Raw genomic sequence first — 14,278 nt, 5'->3', positions numbered from 1 at the left:
GAGAAGGAATGACAGAATACCTACGGTCAGTGCCAGGGAGGGTGAAGTTTATTTTTAAAATAATGTTTATTGATATAACATGTCACTAATTAATACTTGAACAGACAAGATCTAAATGTTTAGGCAAGTTCAATTTATATCTCAGTGCAACGTTAGTGTCCTTACCTCTGGGTCAGATTCAAGTCACACCTACTCCAGAGGTCATAACCTGAGAGACCAGGTTAATTAGAAATATAATTCAGATCCAAAAACAATGACCTCACAAATTCAATGCATTTCCATGCTAAGCTATACAGCAAGTACCATTTTCACAAAGTTAATGTGATACAGTCTTTGAATATTTGAGTTTAAACAAGTGTCACAACTTCAAGTAGATACAATTTACTCCTAAGTAACAGTGGGATACATTAACCTCAGGATTATTTTGCTATAGAAGTGAGGGCCCAAATCTCTGGCAATTTATTGGAGTTTTAAAGCTAACTAAAAGATTCTGGACATGACAACATTATTATAATCGATCAGCTCCACCATACACTCTCACAAGGGGAACATATTAGCTCCTTATCACAATGAAACAAGGTTAAGCCAAACATCATCTATTAATACACATTGGATCATACTGCAGCATTCTCTTCTCCATTTACATTTGAGGTAGCACGTTAATCACCAATATAACAATATTTAAAATGGTATCCACATTACAGAAATATCTTTTATCATAAACCCATGTTTGAAATATTCCTTTACTAGTATTTCATGACAAATTGAAAAGCCATGACTGATCAGATTTAGGAAAGAAGGTAAATTGCACAATCAAATCACAAAAAGGTGCATTATTTGCACTATAGTGGTGGCAGTTCACAACAAAATGGGAAACTATTTATCGCATATGTAAAACAAAAAATCCAAAACTATGGAATCAATTTTTTTTTGAGTTTTCCAGGAAGCTCAGTTGTGCACTGAGCAAAACAAGGAAAAAACAGGCTCACTGGAAGTTTCCACTCAGCTGGCTATCATCCTGATCATCTGTTCCTCTCTCTCACACACACAGTGGCTGAGTTTCCTGTTTTCAAAAGGACTTTTACATTTGTTAGTCTCAATGGCCAACTTGAGGGGATTATAAAAATAGCCCAAAACTTCAACCAAATTGCATTCATTTGCTGAAGTTTCATAAGAAACTGTGACTCAAGAACAAAAAAGTAGATCAAACAGCTCTAATTGATTAGAATTCTAAAGCATAAACTTCACAACAGACTTCTGCTATATTCATAGATATTACCATTGTAGCAAAGTGAAATGCTAATCAATGCAAAGCTGCAAGAATAAGAACCTGACATTACTATAATTAATTTATAGAATGGACCAGATATTATCTATGCATAATAGGATGTCGAAGTTAAAAATAAACACATGTGCAGATAAGATTATCTGGTGTGGAAGGTAAAAGCCCTTTTAAAAAATATTGCTTAAAACCAACATTTAGAAAACTTGCAAGCAAAGTTTGCACTAAAAGATTTGTTCAATTATTTTTGTTAGTGCGAAGTTAGACTTGCTACTCAAAAGATTCTGTTGCTAACTTTACATGCTGAACTGTCAAGATTGCTTTATCAAAACAGACTAAACTTGTTTTACATGTGTTAACATGACCAGCAATGAATGTTAATTAGGATCAGAATCTCAATTATTTGTGAACATTCAGAATTTCAAAAATATACACTGGATTCACTGGAAAAGCATCACAGAAAACATCACCATTCTAACAAGTTTCTAACTTTGTACAATCCTTTTTGAAGAACATAGCACTGCACTATCCCACAAACTAGTTAAAGGACTTCCATCTTCTGAGGAGAAAACTACAGTATGTTGACATCCCAGCAGCTATAGAATAATAGCCCAAGCCTTGGACTCTCACTTTCATGCATCTCCTCCTTCAGCTTGACTTAAGGGGATGTTTCAAATCCAAAAACAAAATCTCAGCTAAATGGGAATGCTTCAGTTGAAAGACCATCTGCAATTTGTGAAATTACTTTCACCAAAACTTTACCCTTTGTTGGCTGTGAATTCAGTCAATGCCCCAGCTGTTCCTTCAGTTGAGCCTGCCCTGCGACATGCAGTCTGGTCACTTTCCTGCCAGCTTCCCATCTTTACACCACCCTCCTCCAAAGACCTTTGACACACAGGAAGTAGACACAATGGACTGAAAATAACAGTCATCAGCAGCAGAACACCACATCAAGCATGTCCATGTAAAAAATAAATCCATCATCCCTTCTCAAATCAGTTGTAAATCTGGGATGAGACTACAAATCATTGCTGCCTTTCCACATACCCAATAAAAATGGTGCCCCCTCACCCCACACTCTAAAGCCTACACAGGCAGAAAAGCAAACTCAAATTTATTTGCAAACTGATAGTGTGATCAATTTAAAACATTTGCTTAAAAAAAAGCAAAGAATCAGAAATGTGAAGAGATTCTTAAAAGCATAAAATAGTATGTCACTGGCATTGACTGCAACACATTTCACAGAGAATTAGACAAATACACTTAATTGAAAGACAATAAAAACATTACAGCTATAATCACTTGGATTGCTCTAAAGAAGAATTGGAACAGACAAAAGGATCTAATAGTATGCTTGTGATACAAAATTCAATGGTTCTATATCTAGTCAATCATTGTTTACTTAAACTAGATACTTTGTTAGTTCACCTCAGTATCAATTTTATCTTGCAGTATCTTTAATGTGATCTAGTTCCTCATATTCCAACTTGGACTCATTTATATAGTAGGGCACAACAGCAACTGAAACAATTGCACATAGAGTAGATAGTTCCATTGCTTTCACAATTTTGCATCTCTGCCACTAGCACACCTTGCAACGCAACGTTTCCCACCACTAGTGGCACTCAATTTGCTCACTAACAGACATTATAGCACTACCTCACAAGCAGTGCAACAGTATAAATGAGATACAAAATCTAATGATATTACCTATTTGAGACAGAGCCAAGAACAGAGTTGAGAAACCAATGTGTGGGAGTTAGACCGATTTACAATATAGAATACAACAATTGATCCCTCAAAAGAAGGAAACAAAAATGTAAACAAATAGCAAGCAGCTCAGGAATGTTATTTGGTTCTAACCAGACACTATTTATTATTCATTACACTTGGCAACAAACATGACAGTTGTGTGGATGTAATTTTGTAAAATCACTGAAGTGCACCAATGATGCAATTATCTCATCTTGAACTTGCGTTTGTCTTTCCATTCCCTCTTCATGATATTATTTATAAGCATTAATAGAAGTGATTACATTGGTTATGCTTGGGGAAAAAGAAACAAATGCCCTTATTCCATTAAGTCTGAATTGAACAGCTTTTCTCTTCAGTGTTCTTCAAAGGAAAGTTCCTCAATGGCTTCATGATTCAATATTGTGAAAAAATATTAACTCAGTCGTGTCAATTTGAAGACATCACAAATGGAATACTGTAAAGAAAAGCTACAAGCTTGAAATTGTTTCTGCCAATTCCATCAGATTTGTTTGACTGAAAACATTCACAGCTTTAACTACATTATCCCACCAACTCAAGATGTTGTAGGTAAAGAGTAGATTAGGGATAATAGAGGTTCAGTTGAAGCAAAATATATTTTAAAAGGTAGATTTTTGGCTGACCACTCAATTCAGAAATCTGCATCAGCGAAGAATACTTCAATGTTGCAAAACCTCTGGAGATCACACAGCATTTGGGAAGAAAGAAAGTTAAAATTTCAGGTTTTGACACTTTATCAGAATATTTCTCATAAAAAGTCACAGATTAGCAGCATTCACTTGATTTCTGTCTACACTGATACTGTGTGACCTGTTGACTATTTCCAATATTTTCTCTTTTAATTTCAGATTTCTGGCATCTGCAATTTGTGTTGATGATTTCTTAATTCAGTTTATTACTATTGAGCAACTTTAATTAGTTTGACAATTTTGAAATATTAAAACCGTGGTAAGAAATAATATCTTTCAGGATTTAATCACAAAAGGAGAAATGGTAGCATTTATAGAGCTTTAAATTACTTAAAAAAACAAATTCATGGGAGGAAGGGGAATTTCAGTGTGCTGTAATCAAACATGTTTTTCACCTGGAACTAGCAGCATACATTCCCAGGCCAATTATAACAGAATCATGCAGTACAGAAGGGCCCCTTTGGCCCATCATATTTGCAATGAAAACAAGTCTAAATCTACACTTATGTAAATGCTAAGGCAAGCTTTGTTTATTTTTCAGCATGCATCAGTCATGAGCTCAGTCTTTACTAAAGAGGTGTGAATGTTTGTATTCCCACAACTGGCATCCTTTCAGCTTATGAAGACACTTTATACTTCATATTGCTTGAAGAACTCAAATTTTGGAAACATTGTGGACATTGGAGATTTCTTTTAATCAAGGCTCCCTGTAAGTCATGTGACTGGTTATAACTTCCTGTAGACCTCTGTTGAGGCTCTTTTGAACATAACTGGCTTGCAGAGGAGCTTAGTTATCTGGTTCAATTGAAGGGAAGCCTACCAAGAACAAGCCAAGTCAGATGAAAGCTTGCTAACAACAAGCTATCCAGCTGTCCTCTCTCATTTCTAAGAAAAACATTCTTGTTGAGTTCAGGGTAATACCTAGTTATTCCTTTGAAAACAAATGTGTAATTGACAGACCACTTCCATGTCATATCGATAAGCCTCAGCAGGCTTTGTCTGCAAGACTTCAGAGACAAATGGTGTATGACGTTACAACTGTGATGGGGGACATGGGAAGATAATAGTGTCTCTACTTCACTCGTCGTTATATTAATGTAAATCAGTTGATTCAGTTAACAAATTAGCCAATTGCTTCTCTTCTCTCCTGCTACCCAGAGTAAAAGAAACATCTACCAGGCTTCTTTTCAGGACTAAAAGTAATTCATTTATGATGAACAAATTTTATTCTTAAAACAAGTGGCAAATGCTGTTTAACAGCGATACTACAATATCTCCTTAGTGCCACACAAACTCTCACAACACAAAAAAAAGACTCTGCAGAGATGGTGTGTTTTTAAAATTAGCATACAATGGAAAACAACTCCAATGGGTCTGGAAACGAAGGATAAAATGTGATGACTTCTCATGTCCACTGGATTTACTGTTGATTCAATGAATCACCAACAGCCATTGATTAAAAGTACACATCCAGTTATGATTGCAATCAACTTGGATTTGCATCTTTGAAGACTGGACATGGTCCATCCCTTCAGGCTTTACTAGGTGGGTAGAAATACTGGTATTTGCAAACTAGATCATTTTCTCAGCCAGGAGTTTCTACAGAGAAGCAGAATTTCAGGCGAGATGCTTGCAGCTTCTGGGGTGTCTTTTTGACCCTAACACCAGGTTTTTAAAACGAAATTCTGAAGACCTGGAAGAGTTGCTGGGCCACTATTAACATAAAGCCACCAGTCCTTTGAAAGTTAAGCTCCAGTAACTAAGGCAATAAAACATTTATCTTTATTATCTTTATGAAAGCTTTGTTTGGCTGTTTCTCCTAAATCACATGATTTGCAGTAAACAGCAGGTAAACCACAGAAAACATGAAACTGTTGGCTTTATTTCCAAGAATCACGTGGTTACAAACCCTTTACAATCCAATCAGTTCAAAATATTCCATGTTTTTAACCCCCACCCCCCAAAATAGTCCTCAGATACAAATATATATTCCCAACAGTGGTTCGTGTCTTGACTACATATGACAGACCAACAGGCAACAGAATATTCTCCGTTTTGACTAGTTACTCTTGAAGATAAGTGGCTTTTCAGTCAGCTAATTACTGCAGTGAAATGTTATTTTCTCTTTTTCTGAACAGAGAATAATGTGTTCACACATGCATGTCCATGTGTGTTTGTGGATATCCAAGGAGACAAGTATTTACATTTCAAATTGCTGATTTTGAGTATTAACCAATTATTACATTTTTACTGAAAATGAGATTTGTCTTGATAATAAACAAAATTTATCGAGCAAATGATGGTTTAAAACCAGATATCAATTAGGTATTTAATTCATCTGAATGACTGGAAAAAAAAACTTATGTTGTGACCCACAGAGTAATGGAACTCAAGCAAATGTGCACATCACCAGCCTCAATCTTAACAGGTCTCATAGTGACATTAAATTTCTCTGCTCCAAGTACTTTAATCTAAAAGAACGGGAGCAAACTTCACAGTTACTTCACAGTGGATCCAAAAAGCCATTTGAGAGCAAGATCATTTTCATCCTTCCAATTAGACTGGGTCTTCTTGGAATGTTGCTACTCATTTCAAAATATTCTCAGCAATTAGAGGATGTATTTTCTTTTACATTTGCAGTTCTGTTTAAATTTATATTATAGTTGCAGAAAAATACAAACTATTTGAACTCTTTCCCCAAAATGAATGTTAAGTATATGGAAAAGCAAACGACATTGGAATGAATCACTAAACTCTACGCCAAATCAGCACTGCTGTCATTACAACTGAATCATCTTATTGCATGGCATTCCATCATTTTTACTGGTATTTTAGAGACTGTATTTTGTAATGTGTCCAACTATAATTGTACCAAATGACTTTTCAGTAACTAAAGGCAGAATCTATTTTAGTTGTTTGGGATTTTTAACCAGTGTTTTGTGGGTTTTTTTTGTGATTCTGTGCATTTTCCCAGGAATACTGCCAAACAATGGTCCTGATTATTTATGTTTCTACAAAACCGATGTGCTTTATTATTAAGGAAAGGAACCAAAAGTGGTTCTGTACTCAGTCCTACAAAAGATCTTGCACGTATGTACTGCTCACAGTCTTCAGAGTATCACAAACTACGTCACATACAGTTAGCACATAGCCAGAACCCCTTGAGCAACAAATTAGTTTCTTAATTTGTTCAGTTTTTGGTGGTGTTAGTTGAGGATAAAAGCTAGTCTCTACTTATCAACTGCATCTACTACTATTTCTTAAATTTACAAATCCAAAATGCAATTACCAACATCCAAATTTCAATTAGCCACACATGGCTAGTGACCAACTTTGTGGACAATTCCATTCACCCAAGCTGGATGTATCAACACTGGATTTATAATGAATACACTGGATGTTGTGAAGCTAAAATAGGCTGTGTTTTTGAAAAGGAAAAAACAATGACTGCAGATGCTGGAAACCAGATTCTGGATTAGTGGTGCTGGAAGAGCACAGCAGTTCAGGCAGCATCCAAGTAGCTTCTTGGATGCTGCCCGACCTGCTGTGCTCTTCCAGCACCACTAATCCAGAATGTGTTTTGGAGAGTTCAAATTTAAAACCAGTTTGCATCTACCTGCACCAAACAGTTGTTTTTAATGTACAGATCGCAGAAGTGAGATTCTGGATGCTAGTTACTGCTTGGCCTTTCATTACATAAGAATCATTCTAGTTGTCAAGTTTCAATTCATATTGGTTAGCTATAGGAATGTTTCGATTACTGACAAGTGTCAAATTATGCTATTTCACAGAATAATACTTTAGACCCACAATGTTTGATTCATTAAGTTGGTTTTGCTTTTGAATTCCAATATATGTATTGTTTTGAAGCAGCAGTGACAAGCATGTAGAAACTGAATAGAATTTAGCTTTTTGATAAGTTTGTGAAGTAAAAACAGGCCACAAAATGACCATGAAACGAGTTGTACTTGAACTGTTTGAACAACGTTTGTCATGGTTAAAACTAGAATTAACTGGCTGTTGAAAATAATCTTTGAGCACTGTATAAGTCTTCGTTAACACTAAATAAAGGCAGCGTGGCATCTCTATGGTTCCCAGTTTTGTTTTGCTTCACAAAGGTTGGAAAAGGAAAAAGGTCCATATTTTATTCCATATCTACAGATTCAAAGAAACTGAAAATAACTACATGAATTCCAGTCCTTATTTTTCATTTGAAGCGGCTTATATATTACTGAAGTCATTGTTGTTCCAGTTTCTTGTAGCATCTTGCTGCTTTGTAAATAACCTTGTTTATAAATCTATTTTTTAACCTATATATAAGAAAAGGTGCATTTTCTAGCTTTGCGAGATAGGAGATAGCTATCTCAATGGTCTGTGAAGCAATTAAAGAACAGTTACTGGATGTGACATCATATAACAGGAGGAAATGGTACAACTTTCAACTGACAGGAGACAAGATTTTTTGATGGAATGGTCTTTTTAGTGCAACCCTTAGATAAATATGTTGAACAAAAACCAACAATTGCTCAATAATCATTCAGGGATCATCTCACTTAATCACTTCAAAACAGCCAGATGGAAGCTACTATGAAATGCAACATACAGATAGCATGATTGGGATGATGTGCCACAAATTAATATTGATTTTAAACTGCAGTATACTCATGATTGTTTTGTTTTTTAAAAAGATAATTGTGAAGTGAAGCATACTGAAATTTTAGATGAAAAATTATGATGTTATTACTACAGATGTTGGACTTCAGAAATAAACTTTGAGTTCCAAAGAACCACCATCTTGGCCTGGAAATGTCAACTGTTCCTCTCTCCACAAATGTTGTCAGACCTGAAGAATTTTGCCAGCATTTTCTGAAGTTTTCGATCTTTGATATGTGTAACTTGATTTAACTGAGCAAAAGACAGACATTAGGTAACATGTTTATTGTCCTGACAGTCCCGTTTAAATTCTTTTGCTTTGTAAAAGTTTAAGACCCCAACAGTAAAATTTCATGTTAATGCTTTATCATTTTAATAGGATCGGAGGCCTAATATATAACTGAGTATAGTTACAGCCTATTATTTTTAAACAAGGCTGGCTGTTAGAGAATTCTAATAGATCTTGTCACCATGTTGAGGTGCATAAAAAAATGTTGTTTGAATGATTTTGAATTAAGCAAACGATGATCTCCACAGCAAGAATGTAAATTTTAAGCTAACTCCCATAGCACATAAAGGAAAAGGGAAATGGGAGCTTTCTGTAAAGCAATTACATAGTGACACATGTTTGCACATAGATTTGCAGCATTTACATCATTTTTGCTTTCAAGAAAACAGACCACATTTCTTTGATATCGTGTCTTTGGATGCTTTTGTTGAACAAAACTATTGTCCTAAATAATTTAAAATTTGAATAAGGTCTGTTATGTATATAACAACTTGATCACGTATATTTAGCAATGCAAAACATCCAAAGTGCTCCTCAAAATAAAAAAAAATCAGAAAAATTGGCAATAAATAAATAAATAAATAAATAAATATGAAGAGAGATGACTAAACCATGGACAAAAGGTTCTAGGAGATGAAAGAAAGGTAAAATGGGAGTTTAGGGTGGGAACTAGAGATTGGTGGCTTGACAACATGACACAACCTTAAATGTTGGGCGCAGGAGTGATGAGTGTGCAAGAGACCAGAGCTGGAAGAACAATTCTCAGATGGGTAGTTCTGCACAGAATCTCTAGTGAGGCAATGCACAAATGCATGTTTGTTTTTTCATAAAACTAAACAAATTGTGGCAGTTCAAAGTAGTTTTCTAAACATTGAGGATCAATTTGTCTCAATACCACATTAAGGGTCTTCCTTGCAAGTACTTCAAACTCAAACTCCAAATCAGAGCTGCCCAAAGACTAAAAGAGAGATGGTGTAAGATAATTCATATCAGAACAATAATCTAGCCACTCAAAATGTTTCCGAATAAGGGAAGCACAAGACATTGCAAGATTGAACATTAACTAATCCATGTTATTGTTGTGTTTAGTCGACAAGTAACACAAAATCATACACTCTGGTTTGAAAGCACAATGACTGAGCAGACTTGTTATAAAATAATTCAGTGAATTCTAGTGCGAAGTCAGTCAATTTGATAACAGAACTGTTACGACTGGAAGCTACTGCTTCATTACTTAGCATTCCTCATTCCTATTCCATTGTTTTCTGAACATGATTTGGAGGGACTGGTGTTGGATTGGGGTGGACATAAGTTAAAAATCACATAACACCAGGTTATAGTCCAACAGGTTTATTTGGAGGCACTACCTTTCAAAGCACTGCTTCTTTATCAGGTGGGTGGCACAGGGAGATGAAAAAAATTGAGAAAACATGGTCACAACTACCTGAAGAAAATGCAGCACTTCGAAAGCTAGCGCCCCCAAGTAAACCTGTTGGACTATAATCTGGTGTTGTGTGATTTTTAATATTTTCTGAACACTGATAGTCATTAGTCAGGACAACAAAACTCTTCATCATGCTAATAGTTGAATTTGCCCAATATAAAATAGGGAGAACTTCAGAACATAAGACACAAGACAATTACTGTTGCTCCATCATTCTTTTTCGATATACACTGTATACATTAATAATACTAATTATATTTATACAGCACCTTTAAAGAAATGAAATATTCCTAAGGAACTTCACAGAAGCATTCTAAAGCAAATAATAACAAAACCATGCAAGGAGACAACAGGTGCAAACAGCAGAGTAGGTCCCACATTAAGGAGAACAACATGTTATGCTGAAACCACTTTCAATGAAAAACTGCTATAGTAAGCCAAGGAGAACTTGTCAAAATGATACTTCAAAAATTATTTAGCCTATTTGATGATACAGCACGTAGACTGAAAAAATCTGATGTGTGCCTGCCTTCATTTTTGTAAATATTCTGTTTGTGAATTGACTATGTAACAAGTAAAAAGCAAAATACTGTAATAATAAAAATCTGAAACAAAAACAGTTAATAGCAGAAACACATCTGTGGAGAGAACACAACATCAGTACAGAGAGCAAACGTTTTACTTTGGTTTCAGATCTATTTTTAAGAAATGAATATCAAGATGGGCACATGAATATCATGAGAAAAAAAAACTAAAAGTGGCAAACATAAGAAGCAGATGAAACCAGACAGGACTACATAAAGAAAATTACGTTATCCAATCAGGAATGGAATATATTGTCGAAAAATGATGTCTAAATAACGATAAAGTAGGAGGCGGAGAGAGATGAAAAAAAATTGAGAGAAAACATTGTCACAATACCTTCCACAATTTGTCAGTCATGTTAACTGTGAAATGTACAGCATATAGTATGGCAACTTTATACCTTCAAATTTGAAATGCAAGCATCAGAAGTTCTTTTTTGCCTAGCTGCAATACTGTCAGTGGGCGAACAGCCCAATTATGAAGCAATAATCCTTGCCTCCAATAGTGCACTGGGCTATGGGCTATTTACAACAACAACGACAACCACCTGTATTTGTACAGCACTTTTAATGCTATCAATAGCTGAGTAACGAAATCAGTGTGTTTAAAAGAGGCCAGGATCAGAGAGGCACTTCTATCCCTTGGTGTTGCAAGGCTGGAGGAGGTTACAGACTTAGGGAGGTTGGTGGGGTAAGACCTCAAAAGGCTTTGAAAAAAAAAATTAGCATAGCCAGATAACAAAGCTTGCCTTGAAGGCTATAAACATACATAATAATCACAGCAAACAAGTATTATAACATAAAATGCTAATACTATATGCTAAACATTATATGAAAAGTATACAAGGCAAGCCTTCAAACAATATGATGTATAGTTTATGTCATATCCTTTGGGGCTTAATTTTACCACTGTTGCTGGATATTCAGAGCAAGACACTGCATTGCATAACTGAGTTACATGATGAGCAACAACCCTAAGGTTTTTTTCATACAATATTCTTTCTGTAGAAAATATTCTTTCAACACACTTTGATATTTCAAACTGCAAATTACCAGAGATTCGCAAAACAGTTCACAACTGTTAATTCTGTGAATGATGTCCCATTTTGAATTAAACAGCCATTTGAAAAATCAATAACAGAAAACTCACAGCAACACACGAGACTTCTGTATTCGTAAAATATTCAACCAAGTGCAGCACAACATGATGGCAAAAGGTTTTTTTTGCTAAGTAAAGAAAAATTGCTCAAAAATGCTACCTCAGCCCATCGAAACTTGTTTATCCACAGGGCAGGCAACAATTCTGAAGCTTCATGAAGTCCCCTGAGAGAGTGTACATATCACTATCACTGAAAGATGAGTGCAAAAAGCCCAACCTCTTAGTTGTTCCATCCAAATCAATAAAAATAAGCATTACAAAGCAAGTGAGGTAGTCCACAGGGAATTCTTCCATTTTCTAGGCACCACTTAACTCCCCCACCCTGCTTTCAATACAAAACAAACTGAATGTCTGACCAAACATTTGCAGTTTATCATCTAGAATTGCACAGACAATTTCAATTTTTGAGTGTCAAGCATACATATTTGGGTTGGGTCAAGTCCAAGGTTGGAAACTAAACAAACATATTCAACAAAGTAAGACACTCCATTACAATACAGATTTCAATTCCAGCCTTAACGCCACACGGTGTGCTTTTTTCCTGTCTATGTATATTGAAAATCTCAAGCAATAAAATATTCAATGGAACCATTTAACATAGTGCATCTTCAATTTCCCATTTCATATTTTTCAGACTTCACCACTTTTCACTGCTTTACCTGAGTCTGAATCTCAATCAACTCTCCAAATAACACACTTGACATCAGAAAACACAAAGACTCCATTAGGAGTAAATTGCAAGATGACGGAAAGTCTTGAAATACATTAATAATTTACAGAAATACTGTTCCAGAAGACATTTCATTGCAAAAGAGATAAAGAAAATGTGGGGTGGAGACAGAAAAGAAAAAAAGCAGGAAAGAGAGAAAAGTTGTGAACAAGTGAAAGCAAGTGATTGAGATAGATGATACAAAGGGAAGGAATGACTAAGACAGAAATGAAGATCAATTACAACATGTAAATATACAAGCACTTTGCTGATATCATTATTTCAAAGGTCATGGATTAATTAATGATCTTGATCTGTGTAGTAGCCTCACATTTGGAATAATACTTACAGGTTCTTAACATCAGCCTGCAAAGTTACACACTTAAATACACAAACGTCTATTTTGTCCATATTTTACATATTTCAATTTGATTCAAGAGGTTTGTTTCAGAAAAAAAGACTATTCTGTAAAAAGATAAAATATAGTTTCACTGAAGTCAGGAATTCAAACCAACACAATGTCCATTTATAGTGCGACCAATGTCACATGACTATAAATTATGTTCCAAAACAGTCCCCAAAATAACACTTGTTCCCCCTGCGACTTTAGATCCCTTTAATTACCAAGTTAGAGAAATGTTTCTAACTTTAGTTTTAGAACAACTGGTCAACTACAGGAATGAGTCGAGTTCTATTTCTTGTCTTACAAGTTAAATATAACAAATTATGGAATATTTGCTAAATGCAACAATCTAGACAATCCGGCAAAAGGAGGAGGATGAGGAAAAATACTTGATGCAACATTGGACTTGAAGATCTAATCACTTCAGAAACATGACAAATCCCAGTTAAAAGTCTGTTTCTGAATATTGTGAGAACCACTAACCATAGAAGGTTTAATTTTAATTGCACTTTGAATCTTGGAGAACCTTTCCTAAGTTTGTCCTCATGGCACAATAGTTGACATTCAATTGTGACGCTCATGGAGTGCATGGCATTTAGCCAACCTTCAAGCACATGATATTACACAAGAGTAAAAGGGGCTCATTGCAAACTTGCTTCATTATTTGCCTATATTGACACGAGAACATAAAAACTAGGAGCTGGAATAGGCAGTTCAAACCCTCAAGCCTGCTCCACCATTTGATACAATAATGGGTGATCTCATGTCTCAACTCCACTTTCCTGTTCGTTACTGATAATCCTTCAACCGATTATTAATTAAAAAACTACCTATCTGTTAAAATCACTATGTTCAACATTTCACAGCAAAGCCTAATCCTGTTCTCACCTATACGTAAAAATATACAAAAAACCCCAAAAACTGGAAGAAGAATCACAAAATAGTAAATCAGAAGCAGCTGATCTTTTACTCTAGACTACAGGTCCTGGGGCTTGGTTTAGGTAACTATAAAGTCATAATTTTAATCCATTCAAAATTTATTCACTTCCAATAGAAGGAGTTCAGGCCTCCCAGGTCTCATATCCATGCAATGTACCTAGCCTCTATTATTCAATGCAACCCAGAACAACGTTTCTTGCTTCTTACCCATATGGTTTACTTCAGTCCATGCCAAGATTTTGACTTTTGCAGTGACAGTTCTTGACAAAAATGAAGTTCCCAGAAACTGACATCAATTGAATGCAGAGGCAAAGCTGTGCTGAAAATTCATTTGGACTTACAATCCATATTATA

General features: G+C 35.3%; 1 protein-coding gene across 11 annotated transcripts in view; it reads right to left on the bottom strand.

The window, feature by feature from the left end:
• gab1 (GRB2-associated binding protein 1) overlaps positions 1-14,278 on the bottom strand; it is a 235,421-nt gene that overhangs the window by 137,497 nt on the left and 83,646 nt on the right. Inside the window, exon 1 of one of the 11 annotated variants that reach the window (XM_072584148.1) lies at positions 2,045-2,140. The exons of the other annotated variants lie outside the window; for them this stretch is intronic. The gene's annotated coding sequence lies outside the window, so the exon portion shown is untranslated. Of the gene's footprint in view, positions 1-2,044; positions 2,141-14,278 lie in introns of those variants that run through there. 11 annotated transcript variants of the gene reach the window in all.

Source organism: Chiloscyllium punctatum, chromosome 14 (genome assembly GCF_047496795.1).
Source record: "Chiloscyllium punctatum isolate Juve2018m chromosome 14, sChiPun1.3, whole genome shotgun sequence".
Taxonomy (NCBI): Eukaryota; Metazoa; Chordata; class Chondrichthyes; order Orectolobiformes; family Hemiscylliidae; genus Chiloscyllium; species Chiloscyllium punctatum.
The sequence above is the reverse complement of the archived record's forward strand: the minus strand, read 5'-3'. Positions and strand labels throughout refer to the sequence as shown.